Source organism: Bombus vosnesenskii, unplaced genomic scaffold (genome assembly GCF_011952255.1).
Source record: "Bombus vosnesenskii isolate JDL3184/JDL3185 unplaced genomic scaffold, Bvos_JDL3184-5_v1.1 scf7180000013272, whole genome shotgun sequence".
NCBI lineage: Eukaryota > Metazoa > Arthropoda > Insecta > Hymenoptera > Apidae > Bombus > Bombus vosnesenskii.
In genome coordinates this window covers 2,100,818-2,115,713 of record NW_022882930.1, presented here as the reverse complement: position 1 = coordinate 2,115,713, position 14,896 = coordinate 2,100,818, and the positions used below count along the sequence as shown (strand labels likewise).

General features: G+C 40.7%; 1 protein-coding gene across 2 annotated transcripts in view; it reads right to left on the bottom strand.

The window, feature by feature from the left end:
• The window catches only part of LOC117231471 (zinc finger homeobox protein 3-like), a 288,298-nt gene that overhangs the window by 256,260 nt on the left and 17,142 nt on the right, over positions 1 to 14,896 (bottom strand). The window lies entirely within an intron of this gene.

The following is a 14,896-nucleotide window of genomic DNA, read 5'->3' as shown; positions in this document are numbered from 1 at the left end:
TCTCTCTCTCGGTACACTAGACCACCAGTACCCTAAACACGGGCCGTGAAAGTGAAAGAAAAAAGATTAACAAACTCGGGGGCACCTCTACATTTTTACGCTCGATTGCGATCCTCGCTTTTGTCGCTCGCCCCCGACAAGAAAACGAGGAACATAAGTAAATAAGGCACTGGATCGAGATTCCAGATAAGCTTTCGTTTTCTACGCTTACTCGAACTTGGAAGATGTTTCGGCCCTCTAATTATAACATTTACCGCTTCCACAGACAGGCGGAAGTTTAACGAATCGTTGTGTGTTCATGTAGTGGTTTATAGAGCAGTTCATAGAGTACCAACAAAAACGGGGTTAAATTATTTTACTGTCATTCGTAATTTCATTTTTAGTTGAGCGGTTCGGTTTCTACGTTCTCTGAATCATAGACGCGATGATGTTACATTGAAAATACAATAGATACGAATTCCAGCATTCCGAAGCTTAAGTTCGGGATTTCAGTTTCGATCATACACACTGGAAGATTCTGTTCTAAACGATACATAGAAGTAAACCAAAGCGGAGGTGGCAACAAATCAAGAAATATGTTTATCGGACATACGATAGCGCTAGCCTAATTACAGCTATACAAACGCGTGTTTAAAACCAGAACAGCGTTCACATTCAAAATAACAATAAAGACAAACATACATATAACATAGCTATTCATCTCCCTCCAAACACTCCCGTTTACCCCGATGTCCCTAACGTTTTCTCTCCCCTTTCTCATACTTCATCTTCTTCTCTTCTCCAATCATTTACTTCCTTGTTATTATCATATCGCTAAATACAAATGCAAACGAAATCAGCGATGGGTGTGAAGTAAAGTGTCTAGGAGATGAGAAACTACGAAGACAAAGAATCGCGCGAATTTTCACACGCTTCGAGAGTTAAGAGGGAACAAACACGAAGAACAGAGAGTAAGTTAAGGGTGGTCGGCCGTTGTGGACCGGTCATCACCTGGTCAAAGAAACGAGTCTTGGTACTGTGTCGGTACGTTATCGCATAAATTAATTCGCCACCCTCCTGAGACCCTCCCTTTAATGTACCCCTAGTGTTGGTAGACTCAAGGAACCGTTACAGCTGATGGGAATTCTTACTGTGCCGTTTCAATGGGAGCGAATGCTGCGATGCGTCGCAATGACCATCGTCCGTGCCGAACGATTACCACGAGCTTAATTATTCTTCCCGTGAATTTTCATTGTTCGCCGACTATTGTTATGGAAATAGGAACCTCGAGAAGATAGGATAAAGCTGTGAGAGTACGTGCTAGATGATGATCCAAACTGGTTGGATCGTATGTTGAAATTGCGAACGGTATTAATTCGAGAAAAATTCTAGATTAAAACGCGGCCAGAGATATTTGAGTCGTCGTTATTTATGTTTTAGAATGTCTCACATATTTTCTGTGATAGTAACTGTGAAATATATAGGCAAATGGTTTTGAAATTAACACGAAAACGTTAATACGACATAAAGGGAAAAGACGTTGAAGATTCTGGGTTTCGTTGTTATTGAACGCTATAAAATAATTTAATATTAAAATGAAAATAATTCGATATTTCTACCAATAATTGATCGGGGACTTGTTATAAATACGATTCGATAATATTGTAGCAAGTACTTCAAACTAAAGCAGTATAATATATTAAATAAAGATGTATTCCATAACAAATATTTTCTTACTAATCATAAGAAATATCTATATTTCCCAATAAATTTAAGAGATACGGATTGTACATTGAATGAGATAAAGAGTTGCATAAAAAGTACATTTTGCTACATTTTTACCGTCTGAACCGTTTACTTTACCAATATCTTCAGCGAGTCTTAAGAACGTCCGCAAAGAGGAAACGACTTTACATTGTTCTTTAACCAATCAAAGATGAGCAAGATCTTTCCTTAAGGGTTTCGAGCAACTTTCAAGAATCTTCTTGGACATTCTAAGGAAGTACCCTTGATTTCATGTTGCGGATTGAAGCAAATGGCTTGTTAAAGACGCAACCATCCCTAAGATTCTCCTTTATACCAAGTACCCTTATAAGATTCTCTCAATTCTTCGTTTATTAGTAATTTAAATAAGATCTCTAATTACCACAGTTCATACATAAGTTAGGGAAAAACCTTTGTCTGCCTTCTTACCAAAATTAAAATATTACTTCTGAAGTAACGAAGTCTCTTACGAATGAAACAGAATATCAAGTAAATAAAATACAGTTATTCTACTTTTTATTATTTAAAAATTTCAAAAATTCTCTAGAAGAATTTTTTAATATTTCCTATTTCCTACCTAAGAGTTCTTAATTTTCTCCGCGTAATTACACGTTAAAAATAACAAACGTACCTACGAAATATGCTTCCTTGGCAACGATCTATGATAAAAAGGATCTATAGCAAACAAAATTCCACTTAATGATTCTAAAGCAACGCGGATCAGTGCAAAGTACAATAGGTATAGAAAGAAAAACGCGGAGAAGAGAGATTTCGTTCACGCATTCTAACGTTGCCCTACCTCCCTTTCTCATCGGTTAATTCTTTCCCGAAGAGGCTACCGAGATGTTCTTTCCATCTCGCTTTTTTTTTCTATCTCTCTCTTGATGGAGACGCTTTCAGAACACTGGGAACACTGTTTCTCACGGTGTTCGAAAGGGACCGTCCATCAGGTAAACCCGATTGTGTCGTTCACGTCGATTAGCACGAGAGTTTTCCAAAAATTCGGGATATGCATTATACTCCCTTTGGTCCCGTGAATATCGAGCTCCTCTTTTGTATCGTTCTATCTGCATCCCCTTTATGTACCATTACCCAGACATCTGCGGTGCACTCTGCTGCTCGTCGAATCATCGTAATTTGAGATTCTGCCGGATTTTCGACGATCATGCTCTCGGGAGTGGACTTCTCTTCACGCGAATGCAAATAAGATGGAACAAGATCTCTCGCGTGTTTCGTCGGTCCTGACCATTCCGATTGAAATCTCGTGTTCTTAAGATCGCGCGCTGTTTTCAGTCTCTAACGGAAATTACTGCTTGCAGATAATTGCTCAAGGAAATTCAACGCTTTCAAACTTACTCCACTGAGTAACGTAAAGAGACCATTTTTAATTTTATCAGTGATCAGTATCAGACCGCGGAGTTTTAAACGTTTACTCGAAATCTAAAGGTGAAAAATGTCCAGAATATACCCTTACGTAAAAATATTCAAGGTACTTTCTATGATATATAGCGGATAAAACGATTTTCTACCCAGATTCCACCTATTTCGTTATATTCGTAAAAATAGGAATTTGCACAAACATGTAGAGGCTAGTGCGTATATCGTCATATTTTACACTGATTTCTCAAACTACAATTTTTTCTCACTTATACAATCGAACCTTCGGTAACCAAAATACCACGTAAACTTTGCATCTTCCAACCATATATCACGCCATAAGGAATCTCCAAATAGAGAGCCATTATTACAACGAACGAAAAGACGGAAGACGCTAAGCCATCATCGTTCCAGGAAAAGGTGAGGAACCATTATTTATCGAAGAAAGAGTCACGGTGTCGTAGCGTGATCGTCGAAAATCTGCGGACGTTCCATCGGGAATAGATCGATTCTCTAGGCATCGATACCGATCTAAAGGATCCCTATGCGTCGCGATCGTGTGTAAACTACGTTCGTTGGGACGCGTCAATTCATCGAAAATCGCACGATTTCTGGACAACAAAGAGCGAGCACAGCGAGACTGTGCAGAGAGGGAAGCGATCCATCTTTGGTATTCATTCAACGAAAGAATGAAGAGCCGTGGGAGAAGGCTAGCTTGTCCTGGAAGAGGGTGGACAAGGGATGATGTCGGCGGTAATAGAGGCTGAAGAAAAAGAGAGAGAGACAAAATGAAGGAAATGGTGGGGTAAAAATGAAACGAACGACTAAAGGAACACGGTGGTATACATACGAGCGTTACGGGGAGCATCGGAAACGGATGAATCGAAGGTGTCAACCCCTATCGCCTAGCGAGATTTTCGTGGGCTGGAATTTTGTTTTACGCCGCAACGGAACGTTGGATCACGAACGGCCATAATGAGTGGCTGGTGAACGCATTGTCATGCTAATCTCGCCGCAGGGACCATCGAGATGCTCCTTCTCCCTATAGTTTAGGAAGGATCGAGGACGAAGAATCTTAGGTGGACAAAGGGACGACCAGTCCTACGTGGATCCGGGCGCCCTTGGCTGGGAGGCTGATTTTTATATTTCATATTGCGCACACTTGAACGAGAAAACCACGATCTGGAAGATAACGACAGCGAAACGAGACGTTAACGTCGACGTTGGTGTTGATTCTAAATAAAAAATTTAAGGGACAACGAAGATCGACACTGTGGTGGGTTGTTGGTATATTTAATGGCAAATTTAATTTCTTTAGATCATTTTGCGATTTTTCTGTTTAAATTTTGCGAGCGTATCACGACTGAACATTACAAGAGAAGGTATTATAAGCATATTTTTGTAGATTTTCTAACCTTAATATCGCTGTATGCTTAAGTAGGAGGAGTCACTTTACGATTTCATATGACGTAAAAATGTTAGATACAAAATTGTCAAATTTAAAAACTGCCTTCCTGAAAAAAGGTAGAAGATTCGACCTATCCTGCTCTTTCCCTATAGTGTCCGATTTGCATTTGTAGCTTGAAGCATACAAGGAAAATAAGAAAATTGTTAATCGCTAAAAACATTGATTCCTAATAATATCGTCTTTCTTTCGAGTTTCTCTGCAAGACCAATCGAGCCGTTAAACATCGCACTTTGCCAAAGTATCGAAAGTGAAACAAAGTATCGGTACGATTAGGTGGATGGAGCGGCAATTGGTAATTCAACGTGATTCACGTGAAATGTACGGTTACACAAGATCGATAGGAATCTTCTGAACAAATACTCTCGATTGCCTGAGCGTTGGTCGAGAACCAGTCTTCGTCTTGTTTGGACCAAACAAAAGCAGAAACGTGTCTTGGTTTCGTGTTAAAAGTATCAAGGGGCGAATTTTTACCGGCTAAAATTTAACGTTCCTGGGGGAAGGATCAGAATCGAAGAAACTGGAAGTTTCAGGCTATTATCGTATTATTAAAACACATTACTGCTCTGTTAGGCTCCTTTCTCCCTAGCGCCCCGAAAATATATCCGTAGTGTCGATCGCGTTGTGAAATTCGAGGTGACGAATGAATCTGAAAAATTCTTTTTAACACCGATCGGACTCGGTCAGGTGGAGAGATCCTCGTCGAACTAAAACCCGATACCTCAATCAGGAACGTGTCCACGCTGCTAAATGCCCTGCGTTTTCCAAAAAAAAAGCGTTACATCGTCATGGAACTGATGTTTGTCTGTTTTTATTTAATTTTTATCACCGTGGGAAGCGATTGTGTTGTACAATTTTGCAATTTCATAACAAGAGTGTTTCGAATAACGCTTTAAGTAAAACCACCAAAGGAGGAAATCAAAAAAGTAGTTGCAAAACCGAAACGAATTCGCGAATCTTACATGACCATCGAATACAATTCATACCGCGATAAATGCAATCGGTAAAGCATCGATCGACGAAATAACGAGAAAACATCATCGTGAGAGTGGCTATCGATCGAAGGCCGAAAATGAAAAGCCAACGACTATCAAAGGAAGCGTGGAGAAGCATGGCCTCGACGATTATTACGCAACCCGTTGCCGATCAAAGACAAAGATAAAGGGGCCGGTGGACGAGGTTAAATCGGACGAGATCGTTAAGCTTGTGAAATAAATCATTATTAGTCCTGCGACTGGGCGTGGTGGCGTGGTACCGGCTCGGATACACACGCCCCTGACCTCTTCAACACCCACCCATGTGCAGGTAAACTGCTGCGAAGGTGAAGCCAGGTGTGCTTCGCCTCGAAGGGTAGCGAGTCGGTATTTCTTTCTGAGCCGCGGGCCTCATTGTTGTTTAGTTTATGTAGGCCTGTCCCGATCGGTCGCTAAACTATTTGTTTACTAATGACGAATTGTCCCGTCTCCCTCAGCCATTCGACGATCCGGTCACTTCCCCCCACCTCCACGATTTTCTTTTTTCGCATATCCTCTGCTGTCTTCGTCCTCGTCTACGCGTTTCCTTCCCACCCCCTCCCCTCTCGCTTTCTTTCGCTGTTAGAACCTCGACGTTTCGAGTCCCCAAGGATTCGAATCTTGAAAAGTGGATACGGAATAATAGCTGAATCGGCTTATGTAAAGACCAGATAAATATATGTTTTCTGCAGTTAGGAAGGAGACGTATTATTCCTGGCGAAGGGCTAGCTCATCGTAAATTTCCAGCGAGACTTAGGCATCCTCGACGAATGGTAAAGAATTCGACGAAGACAGAAAGGAATTTAATCAGATGGAAGTAAAGCCAAGGTTTAATAAAGAAGGTTATTTGGTTATTCTTTGGCATTAATTAAGCTAGTTCTAGTATTATCTTATTAGTTTCATTGTATGGTAGTTCTATCCTCTCCGTATTTAACGCAAACTTATCGATGAACGAACTATACGATACATATAAAATTTCTCAACAGAAATAACTAACTTTCTGCCCGTCAGTTTTTACTTTTCAACCAATTATATCGTGTAACATGCTAATATTACGAAGGAAACATGAGAAACTTGGAGCCTTTAGCGATAAAAACGACATTTACTCGATTAAGAAGCAACCTTTGCTCTTAACATCCTCGCAGCAAGAAACAGGGATATCAAACCGAACAAACTGTAAAGCATTTCAGAATCTATAATCCAGCATCGCCAGAGTGGTATGCCGAGAGTTATATAGGCATCAACTTTCATGAACATGACCGCGATGTAGCCGACGATCAGCAGATATGGAAAAGCATCGCGCAGTGACCGCTTCGTAACATCTTTTCCGCGTCGATGAAGCAATTACCAGCAAGGAACTCGATCGTTAATTGCTCATTACGTATGTGCCAGTACCGGCTGCGAATGTGCGTGCGATTATTTATGATCGCCTGAGATTGCAAACACCCGGGATATTAGTACCGATGCTCTGGGAAACGGTAGAACAAATAAACCCGCGAAGGTGGGCGAGGGACACAGTGCTGCACGCGTAATTAGAGGCATGCAATTACAGAACAGCGCTATGGTAAACGGTATGTAACGTAGAAACGCACAAAACATCGATACCGCCATTAAATCGTTCCTCGATATAAGGAGAAAAATTGTAAAAGGAACGTGGGAACATCGCGATCACAGATCTTGCTAATATCGCAATCTTCTCCGGAGGAGGTCGAACATCTTCCTCATACCGCTCTTGTTCGCTAGAATCCCTTGCGGGACATCCTCGTTCTCATTCGAGCTTGCGAAAAAATGAAAGCGTGAAAATACTTTCGCGAGGATAAAAGATTTTATAGATTTCTTTATTACAATTGATTCGTACGGCATTAAAGAGTTCTTGCTAGGAGAAAATTTTGAGGAGTCTCGTATAGGTCTAGAAATCTAACAATTTGTCAAACTAGTCTGTCCAGTAGTTTGATGTCGAGTAACAAACAATAATACGAAGCACATTGTCGTAGCTATTATAGACACAATCTGATCGATAAACTGTTTTTATTAAATCTAATATTCCCTGATACACGTTTCATAAATAAATGTCACATGGAAATGCGAATCTAACCAAAAATTTACATTTGGAAATATTTCCTACATTGAATTATGACAACGAGGATTTTGCTGGTTGACCGAAATTTTGTGTATTAAACATTCATATAAATCGAAGAGAAATAAATCGACTGTTTCCAATCGTTGAGCATGGCCCTGCCGGCAGCATTCCAATATTCGAAGTTCATAGACCGAAAGAATTTCATGATTTCTATCAGCGTGTTCATATAGGATGTTACGCAAGAACGAAGTTTTCGGTGGTAAACAGAAATCTGTCAAAATATCAGGAAGACAATACTTCTGAAACGAGGGACGCTTTTCCTCTGTTCCGCAGTTTCTTTAAAAGTTTCTCCTTTTGCAAATTTTCTAAGTTTGCACTTGGAAACTGCGCTATGGCGACACTTGAGCATATCTATAAATGGATATTTTGCTATATTTAATCACCAGTCATTCCTTCCCTGCTACGTTAAATTATCATTTAACGTTCATTGTAAAAGAAAAAAAAAGTATTCGCAGGTACTTAAACAAAAGCTTTGACACTTTTAGTATCTTTTCGAAAGCGCGATATTTCACACGTACGAACGATAAGGATAATATAAAATAATACACCATACGTAATCGTACAAATATTACTGTTAATTAATTATCCTTAATTTCGTATATTGCCATAGAATGAAATTTCTAATTTCTCGTATCTTTCGTACAACAGAATTCGTCCACGAAATTCTACGTAGACACACTTCAAAAATTACACGGAGATTGTTATATCTTGAAAAGAAAATAACTGCTGTATCCTGCCTCGGCATCGGCTCAAAAATATTAAACCATCGCAACAAGAACACTCGTTTAGAGGGAAACAAATTACTTTCGTACCACCGGTGCAAAACAATACGCTCTTAATACACTTCAGTTCTAACTCACTGCTGTAACTTCGTATGATTGATTACGGCAATTACTTTTCGCGTTTTGCATCGACGACGGATGAGAGGCAGGGAGGAGGGCGAAGATTCTGAAAACGAGGACGATTCCGTGGCCGCTTTCGCGTGTGTTTAGCCAAGGTAAAGAGACGAAAGAGGTTCTTCTTGGACGATGTTCGAGTCCTCGGGCTAGTCGCGGATCATCCGTCCAGCCAATCCGAGTTAATTGGCCTCCATAGATAATTACGCGCAATTAGGAGTAGGCCGACCGGTCGTCCCGTCCTTCTCGTCCTTTCTCTCGCTGGTCTGCTCTTTTGCTTTCCCCTTGTGCCGACTTCTCACAACGAGAAAACCCATACGAAGCCAAGGAGCCTATGGAATCGGTGGAAGCGAGACAACCCGAAGCGATCGGGTCTATCGAGGCGACGAGAGGGAGAAGGATAAGAAGAGAAGAGAACGTTCAGGTGGAACTGAGAGATCGCCGGCAGGTACACAAATTATCTGGCGACGAAAAAACAACGGAAGAGCAATTAAATAATGCTACGTCGCCACATAGTAGTATTCCCTACCGCTCTCTATTCTATACCGGGTGTCTGAAATAATCTAGCTGCACATTAATTCCGAAGCAGAACGTAGCTGAACGATTATTCGAATCGTCGATACTCGTGACGTTCAAAATGAAAAATAAATCGATGCAATAGAAACGGAAAAAGAGGTAAGAGGTTTTCCAACGAAGAACTTTGCGAGCGCCAAAGTTACGAGTATGTTTGAACGAGTATTATGTGTATTATGTAATTCTACATATGGGTACTATAACATAATAGAAAATTAATTACGATACTGGTATGAAGTATGGATCTAATAAAGGTTTCAATAATACTCACGAGAAAAGTTTGACATATTTTTGTATGATTCTTTGCGAATTGAAAAGTCAAGTCTATAGTAACATAGAGATCGTTTATTCGTCGATTGATCGATAGTTATCCAGAAATTTAGACAAACCATCGTCACATCAACCATTTAGACAAACCATTGCCACAAACAATTGCAAATTGAATTTCATTATTAAGTTTAGGATTCTTCTTCGTCTTAATTATCCATAAATGTCTACTATTATATTATTCTTACATTATAAATGTTTGTGACTATTAACGGTGTAGAATAATCGAATAAGATAAACGCGACGTTAAATTCTTATCCAGCTATCCACTGGACTCGATTTCAATCTCAAGAATCAGAAAGAATACGAAAATCTGAGAAAATACAGAATTCTATCATCGTGTTTAAGAAGAGAAATTTATCGATAGATCACCCGTTAGACGAAACCGAAGCAAGTTTTAAGGCACAACGTGTGCTGGTGCCGTTGCATTAGAGCAACCCGACTCATTACCGCTGCCACAATTAAGGCCCAATTTCGGGACATAATGGCCGCCAATCTGACCGCACAAAAAGCCCGCGGTTGCTCTGTTCGAAGGAGAGTTAGAATCGTGCCGACGTCCCTTGCCTAATAACCAACCAAATTCTCGACTCGTCCTTTCCAGCCATCACGAATCTAGCTCTCGTATTCGGCAGGCCTAAAATTCTCTTCGATGAAACGCGTCCGCGACACGGCGATCCGTGAACTTTCACCTCGAGGCAACAGAGCGCCGACGTAACTCGTCGTCGAACTTCCACTCTGAGAAACATCGAAGAAAGTAGGACGAAATCGGCTGACCCACTGAAATTTGTACACGATTCTCTAAGAAGTTAAACCTATCCGCTCCACTTTTCCGGTACTAACTTTTTATTTTCATAACAAATATTTCGATAATAATTCCTAGAAGCAATCTTCATAAGGAGACAGAATTTTTTCTAAGAAAATTATTAAATCGGATGATTCAACTCTATTAAAATTGTTCAGTGATATCGATTTTCCAGCTACGTTTCAGCAAACGGATTAAATGTCGAAACATGAAAGAGTCGTTAGAGTTGGAATATTGAAATGATCGATCGAAACGTGACAGAATTGCGCGTACCGCATCGCCGAAACGCAGTCTCGTTGCGTTTGGCGGTAATATTCGAAAAAAAAAAAAAGAAAAAAAAATGGAAAAAGGAAGAAAAACGTTGGAACGTCGCGTAATTGGTGGAACCGGAGAATTTCTTTTGGCATCGTTCGAGGTAAATTCGATTGGCGAACGAATCGGCGGCATTGACGGCGAAATATTCGAAAACTGGAGAGCCCGGGGAGGCTGCCACGCAGCCACGGATCGGACAATGGCCGACAATAGGATCGCATCCGATTTTTGCATGCCAATTTCGCGGCCGGTATTGTGCCGTAGACAATGCGCCAATAATTACGCTAAACGGCGACCATTCATACGCCCATTCGGCCGGATTCAAACCGCCTTTCCGTATCCATTATCGTCGCGCGGCGCAAATAATCGCTCCGATGCGCGCCGCTTCCAGTTTTTTTCAACTGCCGCGTCCTGCAGGTGGCATCGATCATCGATCGATAGGTTCAAGTGCGTTTCGTTTGATGCGTATTAGCGAAATCGTAACAAGATTCGTTCAGTGTGTCGCGTTTCACGTCGGTTTTTTCGTCGCGTGGAATACAACGCGAAATGCGAATATATGTGAAATGTGATGTGTTAATGGTTCCGTATTTCAGTACAGTATTCTTTTGATTTTTCTCTACTTCGAAATACGTTTCAAATTAGCTGAGTCGGTAGATACGATATATTATATCTCAGAATGCTAGATAATATGATGAATTTAATGTGTGAATAGAATACATTAAAAATATAAACAATTTTATACGCGCGTATAGCTGAGAATCAATCATATTAAGATGTTCATCATTTAAAAATTGTAAATCGTTATGTTTTTGCGTCATTACAACGAGTCGGGTTAGGTTCGATTACGTCTTTGCGTACGGTGGTTAGAGCGAAGTGTAATATTTCACCCTTTTCCTTCTTATTCTATCGATTCTATTAAGGTATACTGTATGCAACTTCGATAAAGAAGTATAATTATTATTATCATTATGTACCAATATCTCGTGATCTTTCTCTCCGAGTGGATATGGCTTGTTATAAATAGCCATAACCATAACCATAGTCATAATCATAATCGTCATTATAAAATCGCCTATTAGCTGTTGACACGCTGAACTCCTGAGTCATTCCACATTATGTATAACCTTACGAAGTATAATTAACTTTTTCGGCAAAAGAAAAAATAAAATATACCAGGAATGATTAATTCGTGGATGCACATTTATCAAGTATGTTTTATAGTTTCATAAAGTTCATTAACGATTTAAATTTGCATGGTGCGTCGAATGTCGCGTCTAATCGCTTATAATCATCGGAACGTTAAATCGATTTTATGAATATCCTCTCGGAAGACGATTCAATATTCCCTTGCAACTTTTACAATCCTTGTCGTAGGAACATGCGCTTTACGTGTGCTATATGTTTTGGCGTCAATAATTCATAGATGCGGATAAAAATTCGCAATATCGGGAATTTCCTTCGAGAACCTTCGAAGACAACTGTATAAAAGAAGTAACCTTCGAGCAAATCCCTGAGAAACCATCTAAATTCCAAATTCTCCAAAATGGTAAAAGAGTCGGCATTCCTATTACATACGAATTCCAGCATCGGTCCCAGCGCACAACTTTAATAAGTCTTTCGATAGAGTTGTCTAGGTCGCAATGGGCGGCGTACTAAGCAAGAATCCGGCAAAGGAAATGCCAGCGTCACGTAACGAGCGGCAAACGAATTTCCATGAAAACTAGCGCGCGGCGTGTACCTGAGGGGTGGGCGTGCGTTCGAAAGAGGGCGGGAGAGTCTCTCTCCCTCTCTCTCTCTGTCTGTTTCTCTGAACACGGCGTGCAAATCGGATTTCCTTTCGTTAGAGTCGCTCGGCTCTCCACGGTTCGGCCAACGATATAGCTTGGTCTCGCTCTCGCATCTCGTTATGCGCGCCTCGTCTTGAAAGAAGAAAGTCTACAAACGAGAGGCAGCTTACGGAACGGGCGCGAGTCGGAAAGAGGAAGAAGGAGGATCCTGACGGTCGACCGTGAGGAAAAGAGGCTGCCGGCTCTCTGGAGAGGGGCACATCCCCCTTTGACTCGTAGAAAAGAAGGGGCCAGAGGTGTGAGCCACGGAGCAGGGCTAACTGCTCGTTTATTATGCATCGAAATGCCAGCAACGATGCCACGCGAGTGGACAGGACGTTGTAAACGGTCCGCAAAAATGAAGTAACGGCCGGCGCTGCTCTGAGTGATTCCGCGTCGCTCCGGGCTAGAACGCGGCGAAGAGGCCCTCTTCGACGCGCGAACCTTCTTCCCTCGCACTCTCCACACGACCGCCGGTCCTTTCCTTTTCGCGCGAACCCTCCTTCGATCGTTATTACCAATCCGATCGATCATTCCGACCGGAACCGTTTGCTCGACCAGCACAGGTTCTTTCTCGTGGAAGTGGCTCGTGCCTCGGCTTTTCGTGTAAATGCGAGTATGATTAATGCGATTTGATCGAGAGTATATTCGTTGGGATAGGTTTGAGTGGGATTCGCGATATATGCTACGATTTATAATTATTCGAACGATTTCGAAAGTGGATAGACATGGACTGTTTTTTTTTTTTTTTTTTTTTTTTAGTCACGGCAGACCACGACAACTTACGTCAAGTTAATTTTATGGTATTAAATACCCACGAGCATAGTGGATATAGCGCAGGTTGGAATACGGTGTGCAAAATAAATATATAGAAGTAAGAATATAATATAGATATTGCGTTGGAATAATTAATAACAATAAAGATAGAAACGTTGCCGTACAACGAATTACGAAGGGATTGTACTCATGTTGATAATTATCGTGACAAAAACAGATTACCTACTACGATTATATTGGAAAAATTTGTAAGGGGACATATATGTACACATATGTCATACATAATAATTATAAGGAATTTACCTTAAATATCAGAAGCAAGCGGATATACAAAGTTGTCTAGAAAATGTTACCACCTTAATTATTTTCAACATTGTTGCGATATAACCCTCTTCGAGTAATACCTACATAATTAGTAAAATTGATAGCTGTATCTCACCGTACCCATAACAATATTTCAAAAACTTCGTAACGTAGCATATGTTATGCAAATTACAGGTTTTGACTACAAGCACTTTCACGACCTGAAATACTTGTCTTCCATTGTTAAACATTGTAATATCATGCGCTCGAAATTTATTCGCCAACCAAGGACACCAAAAAAAGATATTGTACGTTGTGCTTAAAAAAATTGCGGAAAATTGATACGTTTAATTTTTAATAATAAAAATCAATTTCAAAAATACATCCACCATGCTAAAGGGAAAAAAGAATAAATGAATACGCGAAGTTACTTATTGATATTCAAATTTAGGAAAGTATATCCCGATTAACTCACTCTCTGGTATTCCTCGTATGGAACGAAATTAGAGCAGTGAAATTACTGGCAAATGGTAGTCGTTTCAACATGAAACCGGCGCACAATCGGGCACAATGTAGTAAAATAGTCCCAAGTTGCAATTTACTTCCAGCTACTTAACAAGCATCGATCTTCGAAAAGCGCAGACCTCGGCTACCCTAAATGTACGCATATAAAAATCGCACCCGGAGAAAATCGAACTAAGATTAAGTTAAACCGGATCGGGCGATACCGCCTGGTGTCCGCCATTTCCAGCCGAGCCCGGATTCAATAATTCTTTCCCGTAATCTCTCGGTAATTTCGAAAAGTAAATTCTGTGAGTAAATTCCGTCGAAAAGCGGAACGTTATCGAGGTCGTTCTGAATTCCCTAATAACGCTACTTCACTGAAATCTGAAACGCCCGGCCAAACAGAGAGAGCCGCGTATTTATATTCATGGAATGCTTTATCTCGGTATTATTAACGTCATCATTTATATGCCGGATTGATCTTCCGCACGAAGCTCGGGCATGCAACACACAACCGGCGTTGGACGGTCGTTTCGCGACATAAAACTCCATCGATTGCCGAGTGATACGTTCGCGCGCGGCTGGTTTAAACGCGACACACCACGGCTAACGCGCTATGATTCACATCGCGAGGTGGGTCTCGTGTAAATCCCTGTTCATAAGTATCAGGATACTTATTGGTTTAACACGAAATGTTGTAATGGAACGATATTAATATTAATACAGAAACGATTAATTTCGCGACGACGTGGTGTACTATGATATATGTTGAAATCAGCAGTAATATAGTTCCGTTCTTGTTGTACTTTTCCTTGAGATCCGTTCATTCTATTTTTTT